This window comes from Oryctolagus cuniculus, chromosome 3 (assembly GCF_964237555.1).
Source record: "Oryctolagus cuniculus chromosome 3, mOryCun1.1, whole genome shotgun sequence".
NCBI classification, from domain to species: Eukaryota; Metazoa; Chordata; class Mammalia; order Lagomorpha; family Leporidae; genus Oryctolagus; species Oryctolagus cuniculus.
In genome coordinates, this window is record NC_091434.1 from 72,983,784 (window position 1) to 72,999,073 (window position 15,290).

Consider the following 15,290-nt stretch of genomic DNA (forward strand, 5'->3'; position numbering starts at 1 on the left):
CTATTTGTACAAACAGTACAGGAGGACACTAGCCACATGCAGATGGCAACTTGGGGAGGGGGTCACACCAGCTTTATGTCCTTGCATTGACAGATAGAAGCCGTTCCTATTGAGCTTTCATAGGGACCTGGGCATCTTTGGGAGCAGGAGCCTAAGCCTGAGCTGGAACTGAACCTTCAGGTGCCATGCAGGTGCAGCCTGGGCCTGAGCTTTGGGCTTGGTTTGGCCCTGGGCTGTGGGCTCGAGCCTTGGCCTTGGCCTTGATTTGAGGGGTCGCGATTTCAGTGTAGGGTATGAGATTGCTTCCCAAGCTTGGGCCGAGTTCGGGAAGTTGATCCTGAGCTTACGGCTGACACCCTTAGGGATTGCGGTTTTAACTTCCTTGGCTTGTGGAGGACCTTGTCCTCCTAAGCAGATGTGTTCATAGGCTTGGCGTTGCTGGCTTGTGTCTTCATCAGGCCCTTCTTGTGCTCCTTGATGCAATGGGTATTCCTCAGGAACGTGAGGTGCACCCCCTCAAGAGATCCTTATCTTTGTGATAGAGGATTCTTGTTCCTATTTCTGTGCCCTTTTCAGTACTGGTTGTGTTTGGTGTGGTTCTTGGACTTGAACCGTAACCTGCAGCTCTTGAAATGTCTGGGATCAGAAGCCCTACTGTTAATATTAACACGGATAGGTAAAATGTTATTAAATTTAGGTGTCAGACATGTCCTCTTTTTGGTTATATTTGCATGTATGACCTCATCGAACAGCCATCCTGTGAGGTAGGTGCTGTAGTCACCTTTTACAATCCATGAATCCAAGGCGCTTCCACTCAAGCCACCTGCCCAAAGCCATGTGGCTAAGGGCTGTCGAACCCTAGATCCCACCTTGTAACCACCATGTGACCAAGAGGAAGTATGGATGGATACGGATGGGTTTGGGAGTATGAAGAGAACATTGTTGGGAATGCTAGATTTTAGAAAAAGAATCGTGTTAGGAAGTAGAATGGACTAAGGTTTGAAAGAGAAGGCCTGGCCATTGTCAGTGGGGCCTGGAAAGGCCCCAGGCTCCTGTTGGAGATGATGGACAACACAGCCTGCGGGCTCCTTGTGAAGTGGGTACTGAGTGTGGGGCCGGGGGCCAGTGGGCAGGGCAGGACTTTCCTTTGCCTGATAGGCTCTGCTGGCAGGACTGGGGCTGAGGCGTTCTGGGAGGCTGTGGAGGGAGGAGGGATAAGCTTCATCCAGTTTGCTTATAGTTCTTGTTGGAAAGGATCTGTCCGTCTGGCAGGAGCTGTTGGCTCCAGTCTCCAGCTTCTCACTGCATCCTGGAGGTAGGCTCCAGGGGCCCACAGAAACACAAAACCAGCAGGGCCTGGGAAGTTTGAGTCCAGGCCCCACGTGAAGCTCTCTTCTAGGAGCAGCTCCCGTGCCAGCACTTCCTTCTCAGAGCTCTGGGGCTCCCTGTGGGTCTCCTCCTCTAAACATTTGGGTTCTGATTCACTCTACCTGCTGCCTTTGATGCCTGTCCTCACTGCTTCCTCCAGCATCTTTTTAGTTCCCTAGCACCTGTCGAACCAAATCTTTGTGTTAAATGATGTCTTTTGCAGTACTAAGTATTGCTTCCATTTGCCTAGCTGGTGCTGATTGACAAATTTCTCCAAGCCCTGGGATTCTGGTGGAGGAGTAGGGAGAGAAGCCCACATTCAGGCACTGTGATTCCCAAAGCTAGGAGTATGGGGAATTCTCTGGAGAAGCTTAATTAAAATGCAGATCCTAGGCCTTCCGCAGCAGTAATTGATTCAATAGATTAGATATAGACTCAAGAATATGATTTTCATTTTTTAAATTTATTTTTAATTTGATTTACTTCAGAGGCTGACGGACAGGAGACACACACACACACACACACACACGCACACATTCCTATGAACTGGTTCACCCCCTAAATGTCCACAAAGGGCAGTGCCAAGAGTCTGGACCTCAATCCAGTTCTGCCATGCAGGTGGCAGGAACCAAATTACTTTAGTCATCACTGCTGCTTCTCATTGACTACCTCAGGAGGAACCTGGAGTCGGAATCCAGAGCCAGGTATTAAACCCAGGCACTGTGGTGTGGGATGAGAACGGAGCATCTTCACTGGCATCTTAGTTGTTAGGCTGAACACCTGCCCTGAATCTGCTTTTGCTGGTGCAGTTTGCTGTTGCAGATTTTTGAGAAAATCTGCCGAAACCCAAGGTTTTCTTCCCACACAAGACTTTCTTGTATCAGGCTTGTTGCAGGGCTTAGATACAAACTATTTTTAATAGGATGGGGGTATGATATGCTAATAACCTTTAAAGGAAGGAAGGTACATGGTTCCTGGAGGCTGAAAATCCAACTCAGATTTTCCTCCTAATTCTGCTTTGCCCACTTGGCAGGCCCTGCTGCCTCCGTGTTGTGTACCATCAGAGGGACACCTTCTTCTTATTTATTTAAAGCCCACATGAGTATTAGCTGCAGCTGAGGTGGGATGGAATGGGACTGACCTCCAAGTCCATTCCTGCTCTTGTGTTTGTAGCCATCCCCATTTCCAGGTGGCTTGAACTCAGAGCAGTAAGGAAGCAGAGGCCTCTACCATACCTACAGTTTCAAGCCCGGACTCTTGGGCCTTTGGCCTTTGCCAGTGGGTGTATCTGTTTATCTGTATGAATAGCAGTGGACATTCTTTTGTGGAATGTTGGCTTCCACTTGGCTGATTTAATCAGTGGATTGAGTGGGTTTTGCCGGGAGGAGTTGCACCGCCCCCTGAGAGCAGAACAGGAGGCTTTCTAGTCCTGCCAGATCATGGGGTTTTGAGTTTGCAGGGGGTGAGGACTTCAAAGTGACCTTTTACTGAATATGAAAATCAGATTTTCTCTGTAGGAATGTGTCCCTGCTGTGGCCCTGCGCTGATGTGTCTCCTGAGATGGATTTGGAGGGCAGATTTGGGGTCCTGTGTGTCACCTCTTTGTGTTTTCTGGTGTTGGATATCACCTCTATAAGCAGGTGGCATCGCCAAAGGCCCTCATTGCTATCTGTCTGCCACATTTTGTGTGGCTCCTACATGCTGAGCCCCTGCCAGTGGATTCTATGATTTAAAAAAAAGAAAACAAAAGCCAAAAGCCAAAAGCCAAAAAAAAAAAAAAACCTGAGGTTCCCAGTGTCGCTCCCTCTCTTCGTGGAGGAACGACACAGGACCCTGCGCTGTTCTTTCGTCTGCTCGGCCCTCCCCGGGTTTGCTGCTGGTTTTTCCCGGGTTGGCTACTATCCCTTCCACCTCCGTGGAAGGGCAGTTCCCCCTGGCCACATTCCCCACTTCCGCAGGGGAGCGGCACACCGCCGGCCGGCTTTCTCGGGGGCTGCACAGGTGTTCCTTCAGATAGATGTTCCCCTTAGATGTTCCTGGTGCATGCCGTCTCTCTCCTCCTTTATAGTCCTCCTCTGCCAATCCCAACTCGGCTGCCCACACGCCGAGTACGCTGCTCTCCTCCAATCAGGAGCAAGTCCTACAGTTTATTGGTTGAACTGGAGGCAGCTGTGCGGAAGCTGTTTACTTCTCTCCCAGCGCCATATTGTGGGAGAGCAGATGCATAGAATAAGTCTTAATTCCAGTAACTCAGTCTAGTCCGGGCTGCTCCCCACACCCAGCTCAAGGCCAACCCTGTGTCACACTTGATGGACTCCAGGAGTGAAGTGGAGGTACTGGGAACCAGAAATGTCTGAAGGCAGTTGCCTCCCTGTGCTTGTTCCTCAATGTTGGCTGCCACTTCTCCCACAACTGTTGGCTCACACATGCATGCGCACACGCACACACACATGCACACACACATGGATGTATGTGGAGACAGCCGACTGTTGAGCAAAAAGGCTCTCATTCCTTGCTTGTAGGTTCCATAGCCTACCCATGAGGTCTGTCCTTTGTGTAGACTCCGCTTTTTGTTCACTTGACACCTACATGAAGGGCCTCCTGTGTCCAGGCAGCAGTATGGGTGGAGGCACTCCCTGAGTCAGTGAGTGCCCCGGGGACTGTGCAGGCGTCCTGAGCAAGTGACTCGCTCTGTAAGGGGTTGCTGAAGACGGCGACCTCTCGAGTCATTTAAGCCAATCTCTGGGGCCACATGTCTTTCTCTCCCACACCCTGCTCGCAGTGAGGTGGTCTCCTTCTCAAAATTGAAAGCGCATTCACTGAGCCACAGGTTATGTGTTTTATTCCAAGTTGTCTGTTGCTCCGTACCAATATTAGGATTAAAATTGTAGAATAAAGAGGCTGTCCTTGTGGAACAGAGTAAAGCTGCCACCAGTGCCCCATATCCCTGAGCAGGTGTGAATTCCGGCTGCTCCACTTCCAAATCCGCTCCTCTCCAATGACCCTAGGAAAACAGCAGAAGATGGCCAGAGTGCTTGGGCCCCTGAGCCCACATGGGAGACCCAGTGGAATTCCAAGCTCCTGGCTTCAGCTATTGTGGCCGGTTAGGGAGTGGAATGGGAGATGGAAGATCTTTTTTTTTTCTCCTTCTCTATTTCTGCTTCTGTCTCTGTCACTCTGCCTTTCAAATAAATACAAATAAATCTTTTAAAAACCTGGAGAGTATGGTTTGATGTTTCAGACTGTGAACTTCTAAGTGCTTTTGAGACTAATTCAAATATTTTTTGACTGATAAATAATCACCTTCACAAGTAATTTAAAAAAAATATTTTATTTGATTGAAATCTATGATTAGCATAGAGATGGCCCTCTATATATAAAGCCATACTAAAAATGATCCATAATGAAGGAGATGGGAGAGGGAATAGGAAACGGGAAGGGAGCGGGGTGGGGGCATGAGGGAAAGAGCCACTATATTCCTAAAGTTGTATCTATGTAAAAATGCATTCATTAAATAAAGAATATTTTATTTGAAAAAGGAGTTACAGAGAAAGAAAGGAAGGAAGGAAGAAAGAAAGAGAAAGCGGTATCTTCTATGAGCTGGTTCACTCCCCAGATGGCTACCACAGCTGAAGCCAGGAGCATGGAACTTCATTTGGGTCTCCCACATGAGTGGCAGGGTCCCAAGCAACTGGGCCATCTGCTTCTGCACACTCAGGTGCATTAGCAGTAGCTGGATTGGGAGTAGAGCATCCAGTTGCTCATATGGGATGCCAGTATCAAGGGCAGCAGCATAACCTGCTGCACCACAATGCTGACCCCTCACAGTACTTTTGAAAAAATCTGTTGTTAAGAAAGAATTGGGGGCTGACGCTGTGGCATAGCAGGTAAAGCCGCTGCCTGCAATGCCAGCATCCGTATGGGCGCCAGTTCTAGTCTCGGCCGTTCCACTTCTGGTCCAGGTCTCTGCTATGGCCTGGGAAAGCAGTGGAAGATGGCCCAAGTGCTTGGGCCCCTGCATGCACATGGGAGACCGGGAAGAAGCTCCTGGCTTCAGATGGGCCAAGCTCCAGCCATTGCGGCCACTTAGGAAGTGAACCAGCAGATGGAAGACCTCTCTTTCTCTCCGTCTCTACCTCTCTCTCTTAACTCTGCCTTTCAAATAAATAAATAAATAAATCTTAAAAAATAAAAAAGAAAGAATTGACTATGAGTAATACTCATTAGTAACCACATTGTGGATTAGGTGGAAATTAGGTTCTGCTATTTAATAGCTCCTTATCACAAACACACTGCTTTTCCTTCACCTGCTGTGCAGATTCACCAATCTCCAAAGAATAATTTTATCATTATTGAGAATGACTACATTTCTGTTTCTTCTGAATTATCTTACATGATTCCAATCCATGCACCGTCTGAGGGTTTAGTAAGCACAAAATGGAGTTTCTGTTTTGTGTCGTGTTTCTAGTTGTTGCTTTAGATGTAGCTGGACACCCAGGATGGATTCATTTACATTCATTTCGGTTTGACTCCACACAACAACTTCCCTGTATCTCTCCTAAGATCAGAACTGCAGGCTACCTTTTTTTTTTTTTTTTTTGGTATGGTATCATCAGATGGTTCTCGATGAGTTGTATACAAGGGCTGCTTTTTCTTGGTGAGGTCTGAGACCCCGAAATGTTCTGATGAGTCAGATTTTCCTAGGTACACACTTTTGTTCAGATCACTGGGGAAATGCCAAGGTATTTCCCTGAACCTCCTGAAGGAAGCTCTGCTAGCTCATTCTTTGCATGCTACAGGAGGATGTAACCCAGCTAGAGTACATGGGGGGCCACTGGCTCATAGCTGTCTCCAGGAAGTGGTCTTAACCAGGCCTGGTAGCCAGCCACTGGCTTATAAATGATTTATCCACAAAGGTCGCTGCCAGGTTTCCTTTTTGTTAATTAATGCATATGTGTGGCACATTCAGGAAACAGCTGGCTCAAGGTTCTTTGTGACTTGAGGTTTCACTGTGTGCATGTCCCTTTCTCATAATATGTTAAAAGATTAGCCATAGGGTATATTGTGGTACAGGAGCTAAAACCACAGCCTGCAACACTGGCATCCCACATGGGTGTTGGTTCATGTCCTGGCTGCTCCACTTCCAATCCAGCTCACTGCTAATGCATCTGGGAAAAGCAGCAGAAGATGGCCCAAGTTTTGGGTCTCTGCCACTCACATGGAGACCTAGAAAGCATTTCAGGCTTCTGGCTTTAGCTTAGCTGAGCCCCAGCCATTGCAGCCACTTAGGGAGTAAACCCAGTGGATGGAATCTCTCTGTCTGTCTGTCTGTCTCTCTCTTTCTCTCTCTCTCTGTAATTCTGACTTTCAGATAAATAAATCAAACCTAAAATAAAAGAGATTAGTTTCAACAAGGTTCTCGCTGTGTGTGGAGTTGTAAGATGAGGTGGGTGATGTATAGTAAATTGGTTTGGATCAATTCCCATGTCATGTTGGACTGTATGAAAGAAATGTGACTGTTTTTGATCTCGAAAAAGGAAAGTTCACATGTGTAATATAATACATAGTATAAAACATGGCCATTAGGGAATGAAACCAAAAGAAGTAATCCAGGTAAGCAAAATATGGGCCTGGGGTGAGTTTCCATTTGACTCATCGTTTTTTTTTAAATAGAATTATTTATTTATTTATTTAGAGTGACACACACGCAGAGTGAGAGAAATCTTCCACCTGCTTTTTCTTCTCCCTGAATGGCTGCAATGGCTGGAGTTGGCTGAGGTGGAAGCCAGGAGCCTGGAGCTCCATCTTGGTCTCCCACGTGAATGGCAGGGGCTCAAGCACATGGGTCATCTGCTGCTGCTCTCCCAGGCACTGGATCAGGAAGCTGGATAGGAAGTGGAAAAGCTAAGACCAGAATCGTCCTCATACTGACATCATGGGTGGCTGCTGCGCCCCACACCTGCCTCCTCACCGTGCTTTTTAGTTTTCAGAAATTCATTGCTAGAGGTGGGTGTTGTGGCACAGTAGGTTAGGCTGAAGCTTGGGATTCCACATCTAGTTCTGGCTGCTCTGCTTCCAATCCAGCTCCCTATAACGCGTCCTGGGAGGGAGCAGATGATGATGGTTCAAGTGCTCGAGTCTCTGACAGGCATGTGGGAGACCCAGGTGGATGTCCAGGCTATGGTTTTAGTCTGGCATAGCTCTGACTTTTGCAGTTATTTGGGGAATGAACTAGTTGGTGAAAGATCTCTCTCTCTCTTTCTCTGCCTGCCTGCCTGCCTGCCTGCCTTCCTTCCTTCCTTCCTTCCTTCCTTCCTTCCTTCCTTTCTTTCCTTTCTTTCTTTCCGCCTTGCCTCGCCTCGCCTCGCCCCGCCCCGCCCCGCCCCGCCCCGCCCCGCCTCGCCTCGCCTCGCCTCTCCTCTCCTCTCCTCTCCTCTCCTCTCCTCTTTCCTTTCTTTCCTTTCTTTCCTTTCTTTTCTTTCTTTTCTTTCTTTTCTTTCTTACAGATGAGTTATAGACAGTAAGAGAGAGAGAGAGAGAGAGAGAGAGAGAGAGAGAGAGAAAGGTCTTCCTTCCGCTGGTTCACTCCCCAAATGGCCGCTACAGCCAGCGCTGTGCTGATCCGAAGCCAGGAGCCAGGTGCTTCCTCCGGTATCCCATGTGGGTGCAGGGGCCCAAGTACTTGGGCCATCCTCCACTGCCCTCCCTGGCCACAGCAGAGAGCTGGACTGGAAGAGGAGCAGCTGGGACTAGAACCCGGCACCCATATGGGATGCTGGAGCTGCAGGTGGAGGATTAACCAAGTGAGCCACAGCACCGGCCCCTCTCTGCCTTTCAAGTACATGAAAATAAATAAAAATTTACAAAATAAAAATAAATTGTTATCTTTACTCTGTTAGGAAGCCTGACATAGGAATTTTGGATTCTCAGCTTTTCTTCAAACCTCACGACAGTCTAGCCTTGTAGATCAGTGAACTCCCATGATGACGGTTGGCTGAGGCTGAGTGGCAGCTGTTCCCTGTAGTACGGTCACACGTGTTTCTATTTACCTGAGCCCTCCCTGGTCAGCTCCTGCCCCTGATGGGACAGACTGGCTCAAGACTCAAAGAGGTCTTCCATCTGCTGGTCCACTCCCCAGATGGCTGCAATGCCCATAGCTGTGCCAATCCAAAGCCAGGAGCCAGGAACTTCTTCCGGGTATCCCACATGGGTGCAGGGGCCCAAGGACCCGGGCCATCTTCTATTGCTTTCCCAGGCCATAGGAAAGAGCTGGATAGGAAGAGGAGCAGCCAGGACTAGAACCGGCACCCATACAGGATGCCAGCACTGCAGGCCAGGGCTTTAACCTGCTGCACCACAGCGCCAGTCCCTCGCATCTAACCTTAAAATACATTCATGTGGACTAATACTCATATGTTTTAAAAGTACAATATGTTTATTGCTATATTGTTTATTTTGAGAGGAAGATTGGAATTAAAGAGAATAGTTATCAACAGCATAAGGGCTGAGTAAATTATTTATGAGACATCAGTACTGTGAAATGGGAGTGCTTCAAAAAGCTCCTGTAAAAAGTGGAATTCAAAGATGTTTATTTTGGCACAGAAATTTAATCTCTCTACATAATTGTTTCATAATACATGTTGTCCCTGAGAGTTTCAAAATACTCTTTACTATTATGTTTTTTGTATGTTCTTTCAAATATCTTTCCATATCTTTTGCTCATTTATAAAAGTATATTGGAGCTGGCTCTGTGGCGTAGTGGGTTAAGTGCTGCCTGCACTGTTGGCATCCCATATGAGCACTGGTTCAAGTCCCAGGTGCTCCACTTCTGATCCAGCTCTCTACTGTGGCCTGGGAAAGCAGTGGAAGATGGCCCAAGTTCTTGGGACTCTGCACCCGCGGGGGAGACCCGGAGGAAGCTACTGGCACATGGCTTCGGGTTGGTGCAGCTTTGGCCATTGCAGCCAATTGGGGAGTGAACCTGTGGAAGGAAGACCTCTGTCTCTGCATCTCCTCTCTCTGTGTGACTCTGACTTTCAAATAAATAAATCTTTTTTAAAAAGTTTATATATATTTATTTATTTGAAAGACATAGCTACAAATAAAGAAAGGGGGGGTATCTTCCATCTGCTGGTTCACTCCCAGTAGCCAGGGCTGGGTCAGGCCAGAGCCAGGAGCTAGGGTCTCCATCCAGGTCTCCACTTGGATGGCAGCCGCCATCTGTCTCCCAGGTGCATTACTAGGATGCTTGGTTGGAAGCAAAGGAGCTCAGGCACTCCGATATTGGATGTGAGTATTCCAAGCAGTGGCTTAACCTTTGGCGCCACAAGCCCACTCCTCATGAACTTTTTGAAGGACACTTAGATTAAGTAGCATTAAAATGACAAATTGACCGGATTGTAGTTGCCCTGGGGAGACTTCCCACAGGAGTAGTTGTAGCCAAGATTTAACTAATGCTTCCTGTGTGCTGGACACAGCTGTAAGCTTCCGTGCATCAGCTGTACCTATGAGCATAGATACTATGATTGCCATTTTATAAGTGGGGAACCTGAAGAACAGGGAGTTGATTAATGCATCCAAAGATAAGGATGTGGAACCGCTGGGATCTGAACTCGTGCAATCTGGTTAGACAAAGATGTCTTCAAATCATGTTTAAAGGTTAGATATTCAAGTACAATGCAAATTTGGCATTTTGCTCTAGAATATTATTAATTTATAGCTGTTCCTGAATTCTCTGGGTTATCTCTTATACTTTAGACTCTTAGACTTAGCATGCTGTATCAGATAGAATCATTTAGTCTTTTACTTTCTAAATGTAGCTTTTTTTTATTTATTTATTTGACAGGTAGAGTTATAGACAGGGGGAGAGAGAGAGAGAGAGAAAGAGAGAAAGAGAGAAAGAGAGAGAGAAAGAGAGAAAGAGAGAGAGAAAGAGATAAAGAGAGAAAGAGAAAGAGAGGTCTTCCTTCCGTTGGTTCACTCCCCAAATGGTTGCTACGGCCGGTGCGCTGCGCTGATCCGAAGCCAGGAGCCAGGTGCTTCCTCCTGGTCTCCTGTGCGGGTGCAGGAGCCCAAGCACTTGGGCCATCCTCCACTACCCTCCCTGGCCACAACAGATAGCTGTACTGGAAGAAGAGCAACCGGGACTAGAACCTGGGGCCCATATGGGATGCCAGTGCCACAGGTGGAGGATTAACCAAGTAAACCATGGCGCTGGCCCCATCCTCTTTCTTTTAAACCAACTGAATCTTCTAGGTACTAAACGAAATAAAACTTATTACTGACCTAAGAAGGTCTGTTGTCTTCCTCTCTACTGGTGCTATGAAACCATAGATCAGGGTGGGGAACTTTTTTTTTTTCTTCTTGGTGCCAAGGGCCATTTGGATATTTATAACATCATTTGGGCCATACAAAATTACTGACTTAAAAATGAGTCTGCTATAGATTTATTGGGTTTCGAGTCCTGCCTGTGGTTGCCTTGGCAGGGCCAGACCATATGATAAGGGTCACAGACTGGACATTCCCCACCCCTGCTATAGATTAGTTTACCTCCACCACCCCCCCACCCCCCCAAAAAAAAAAATGGAGACATGAGTCCCAAAGAGAGGACCTGACATTTACTGAGTTGATGTTTCCTAGGGGCATGGGAGACATTATTCTATTAAGCCCTACAGATAGATTTTATTATGCCCATTAAGGAAGCTGATGTTTAAATAGAAGTCAGAAAATCATAGGGAGAATCAGTGCCATGGAGAGCAGAATCCTGAGAACTCTTAAAAAATGCTTTCTTATTTACTTGAGGCATGGAGAGACAGAAAGAAAGGTAAATCTCCCATCTGCTGGTCCATTGTCCCAGATGCCTCCCAGGTGCACTGACGGGAGGCTGGATTGGAAGTAGAGGTGCTGAGATGTGAACTGGCACTGCAACACATGGTGCAGCATCCCAGTTGGAGGCTTAACCCAGCGTTCCACTATGCACCCCAGCCCCTGCCTTGTTTCTGACAACTCTGAATTAGTAGTGTATTATTTACAATAGGAATTAGTGAGCAAGTGACTTAGAACAGTGGAAGGCTTTTGTATTAGACTGCTCAGGCTGCCAGAACAAAATACCATAGTGACTTCCAGAAGTGTATTTCTCATGCTTCTTGGGCCTGGGAAGTTGAACCCAAGATGCTGGCCTATTCATTTTCTGGTGAGGGCTGTCTTGGCTTACAGATGAGTACCTTCTCTCTGTGTCCAATTATGGTGGAGAGAGAGACAGACACACGCAGCACAGGCGAGCTAGCTGTCCATTGTGTCTTCCTGTGCGGACATATCCCTATGACCTAAGGTGACCTCACCTACCTCTATAAAGGTCCTATCTCCAAGTACAGTCTCCCTGGGAGTTGGGACTCTACAATACGGATTTCCAGGGGACACATTCCATCCACAGCAGTGTTCCACTCGTCCCTTTTAACCTCTGTACAGGAAATGATCCCATGGAGAGGTTATTCCACTGTAACAGGAACGGTCACCTTTGGACTTTTCATTATCTAGCAAGCTGCCTGTCACATGGTAGGAATTCAATTACTGTTCATCGATAAATTAATGGAAGTGAGTGTCATTTTGCTGATTCTTATACCTTAAATGTTCTTGTGGCTGTGAAGCATATCCCCTCCCCACCCCCCACTTTTAGAGAACAGTTAGTAATGTATCCAGAAAGTTGAATTTTGGTGGGCTGTAGACACACTGCTTTGTGTAATGGGAGTACTACTGAATTAAACATAAAGGAACAGAGGCTGCATAATAGAGAAGAAGTCACAGGAAGCCTGGGCTCGGGTTAGTTGCTGTAAGAGAACAGAACTTTCTGATTGTGAGAACACACAAAGAACACGTGATGCTCTGTCTCCATTAAGTTATTTGAGAGAGGCTGGCATTTTTACCCTGGCTCTCAGCACACAGAGGAATGTATCATCAGCTCAGAGAGCCTCTTGCCTGTGATGGTCACTGATGTCCTGACCACCCCACACTTAAACGTAGCTATTCCTAGTTTGGAGTTGCTCACTCATTGTGGATGGCGATAGAGTGATGTAAAACCTTAAACTGAAAGTAGTCGAAGCCCCTCTCTGAGCTTATGCACACAGGCTGTTGTCCTATAGAATATTTTATTTCACTTGGAATAGGAGTCCAGAATAAAATGAGGAATTCATAAAATGTCAAGAGCTTCTTACTCCCAAAGCAGTGCATACTTTTTTGAAAATACTAAATATTAATGTTTCATGTAGATAGCATATATTATTCAACAGATAAAGAAAAGGTGCTGTTTAATTTCTACTGTTTTATTTCTTGTTGCTAACACTTGTCTAATTCTTGGATTTACAAGTCCTCCACTTTTAGCTTCCTCTTTAACTGTCAAAGTACATAAAAACCCTGAAAACAAGACAGACTATTTCCAAATGTCTTTTAGAATCACACACTCAGGTCACCTCTTTCTTTCCTTTTAAACTATGGATTTATTCTAATGCTGAGAATCTATCTAGGATAGCAGATTTGAAAATATTATATATATTTGTGTGTGTGTGTATATATATATATATTTCAAATATTTATTTGAGAGAGTGAGTGCTCTGATGGTTCACTCCCCAAATGCCCACAACAGCTGGGACTGGGCCAAGTCAAGGTCAAGAGCTGGGCACCAAATCTGGGTTTATTGCATGAGTGATAGGAACCAGATCACTCGAGCCATCACTGCTGCCTCTCAGGGTCTGCTTTAGGACCAGCTGATAGCAGGAGCTGGAGCAGGACTCTAACGCAGATACTTGGATGGGAGATGCGGGCTGGACAGTAGGCATCTTAACCTCAAGGTTATATGCCCACCTGAAGTCTGCAGTTTTTGAGTGACTCAGAATAAACAAATGTTTTCCTTCAGTTTGGGTGCAGCTGAAACCGTAGTTTCATAAAGCAGTTCTTACCCTTAATTTGTGAGATACCATCTGATACTTCCTTTCCCAAAATGCTGACCTCCACACAGTGCACTGATGGCAGGAGCAGTGGATCCTGACTGGCAATTTGGAAAAGCACCAACCTGGTGCAGAGAATGGCAGATGAGGATAACGTTGGCTTGCCGTGGCATCCTCATCCTGGTTTTCAGTCACTGCACAACAATTAAAACAATCCCTTTCCATCACGGGCCCTTGTTTCCTCTGGTGTAAAGTGAGGGGTTAGGCTGGCTGATCCTGCAGGTGCCCCTGCCTTCAACTCTGTTCTGAATCTCCTGCAATGAGAGGAGATCTCTGGATCGGATTGGCTTCTCCCTGTGTTGAATGAAGGATTCAGTCCCGTTCCACGGTGGTGATCCTGGGCCACGGGGCTTCACATGTGTTTCTGTGTAGCTGTGCGAAGTAGCTGGATGGTCTGCAGTCCGTGCAGTTGTAAAGCAGCTACAGTGATCCGCTGTAAAGCTCCAACAAAAGACTTTGCCCACCACCTTGTCCCAGTCCTTACGCTGTGTCCTAGTTCTCACTTGTGTTTGTGGCAGTCAGGAGACTTAGCTGTCAATAAGGGACAGCCCCCTATTCCAAACACAAACCTGCCTTGTCTTTTCTGGGAATTTGCTTTCTTCTTTTGTGTTTTTCATTTCCCCTGATTTGAGAATGTTCTAGAATGAGGGTTAAGGATGGAAGAGTAGGATTTGGGGGAGATTTACAGCAGGTAGGGTTAAAAAAAATGGCTTCCTGTCAGGAGCTAGTTAGAGATGTTTGTTGATTGCTCTGCTGGGCACCACCCCAGTGCTGACCAGCTACTGAGCACTTTCTCTGTGGCTGCCTTCAGGGATGGACTCTTGTTCAGGGGCCTGGAAAATACACATTGCTGGCAGCAGGGCTCTTTGCAGTGTTTGGCTCTGGTGTTTGGAGCGTTGTGGATTAGGGCTGGCGAGTCCTGCGTTGGGAGGACTCTGAGGATCAGCTGCCGGGGCAGGAGCTCAGCCGATGGAGACAGCAGGGAGGTCAGGGCAAGGGAGGCCCTGAGCCAACCTCTGGCGGAGACACTGACTCCTGGAACTGGGCTGCAGAGAGAGTTCACCAGAACCTTCCATCTTGGTGGTTCCATCTTGAATTCCATCTTGTGATTCCATCTGGAATCACATAGGACTGCAAGAAATATGTTCCTAGCAAGGCCAAAGCCAGTGAGGAAGGGAAGGGTGTGCTCTGGCTTTGAGGGAAGTAGGAAACAGGCTGAGCCCTTGGAGTCCGGCACACCTGGCCCAGATCTCGGCTCAGGCCCTTACTAGCAGTGCGACTTCTCTCATACAAAAGGAGACAGAGAGAGGATTGTGCAGGCTTGTAAAGGCAGTTCCGTGAGTAAAGTGCCTCCTGTTCCGGGTGTGGTCAGAGCCGTAGACTTTCTTCCAAGAAAGTGAGTGGTCCTAGATTCGGCTTTCCTGGAATGGGAGCTTTCATGTTGGAGACCTGGATTTAGAAATGAGGGTGATTTGCTTGGGGAGTTACAGTGTAGGGTCCAGAGCTGATGGTGAAGCCATGGGGAAAATCCAAGGCAGAGCTCCAGCCCCATTAAACACGCCTTTGGGTACTTCCTTGGGGCATGGGAGCCTTGGTTTGCACTAGAAATGCAGTTCCTTTTCTGTGACACTTGTTAGGAAAGCAGACACTGACCTTGCTTCCTTATTTCCAGAAATATCCCCCACCTGCTTCCCCTTTTTAATGATATTCAGTGATTTAGTTGAGAAATATTACCAGGAGAAATACATCAGGGAGAAAGCTAGATGGTCACATCTGGCGGCTTTTTGTACAATCCGTGGCACGGGCGATTTCTCTCTCTGGCTGTCATGCAGTAGTACAGGATTTATATAATTAGAATGACACTTCTGGTATGATTTGCAGAATTGAGATGCCTTAACCTGAGGGTCTTTGTGCCCTTATGGA

General features: G+C 47.0%; 1 protein-coding gene across 2 annotated transcripts in view; it reads left to right on the forward strand.

The window, feature by feature from the left end:
* Window positions 1-15,290, forward strand: part of STK39 (serine/threonine kinase 39) — a 335,022-nt gene that overhangs the window by 68,338 nt on the left and 251,394 nt on the right. The gene's annotated exons all lie outside the window — the stretch shown is intronic.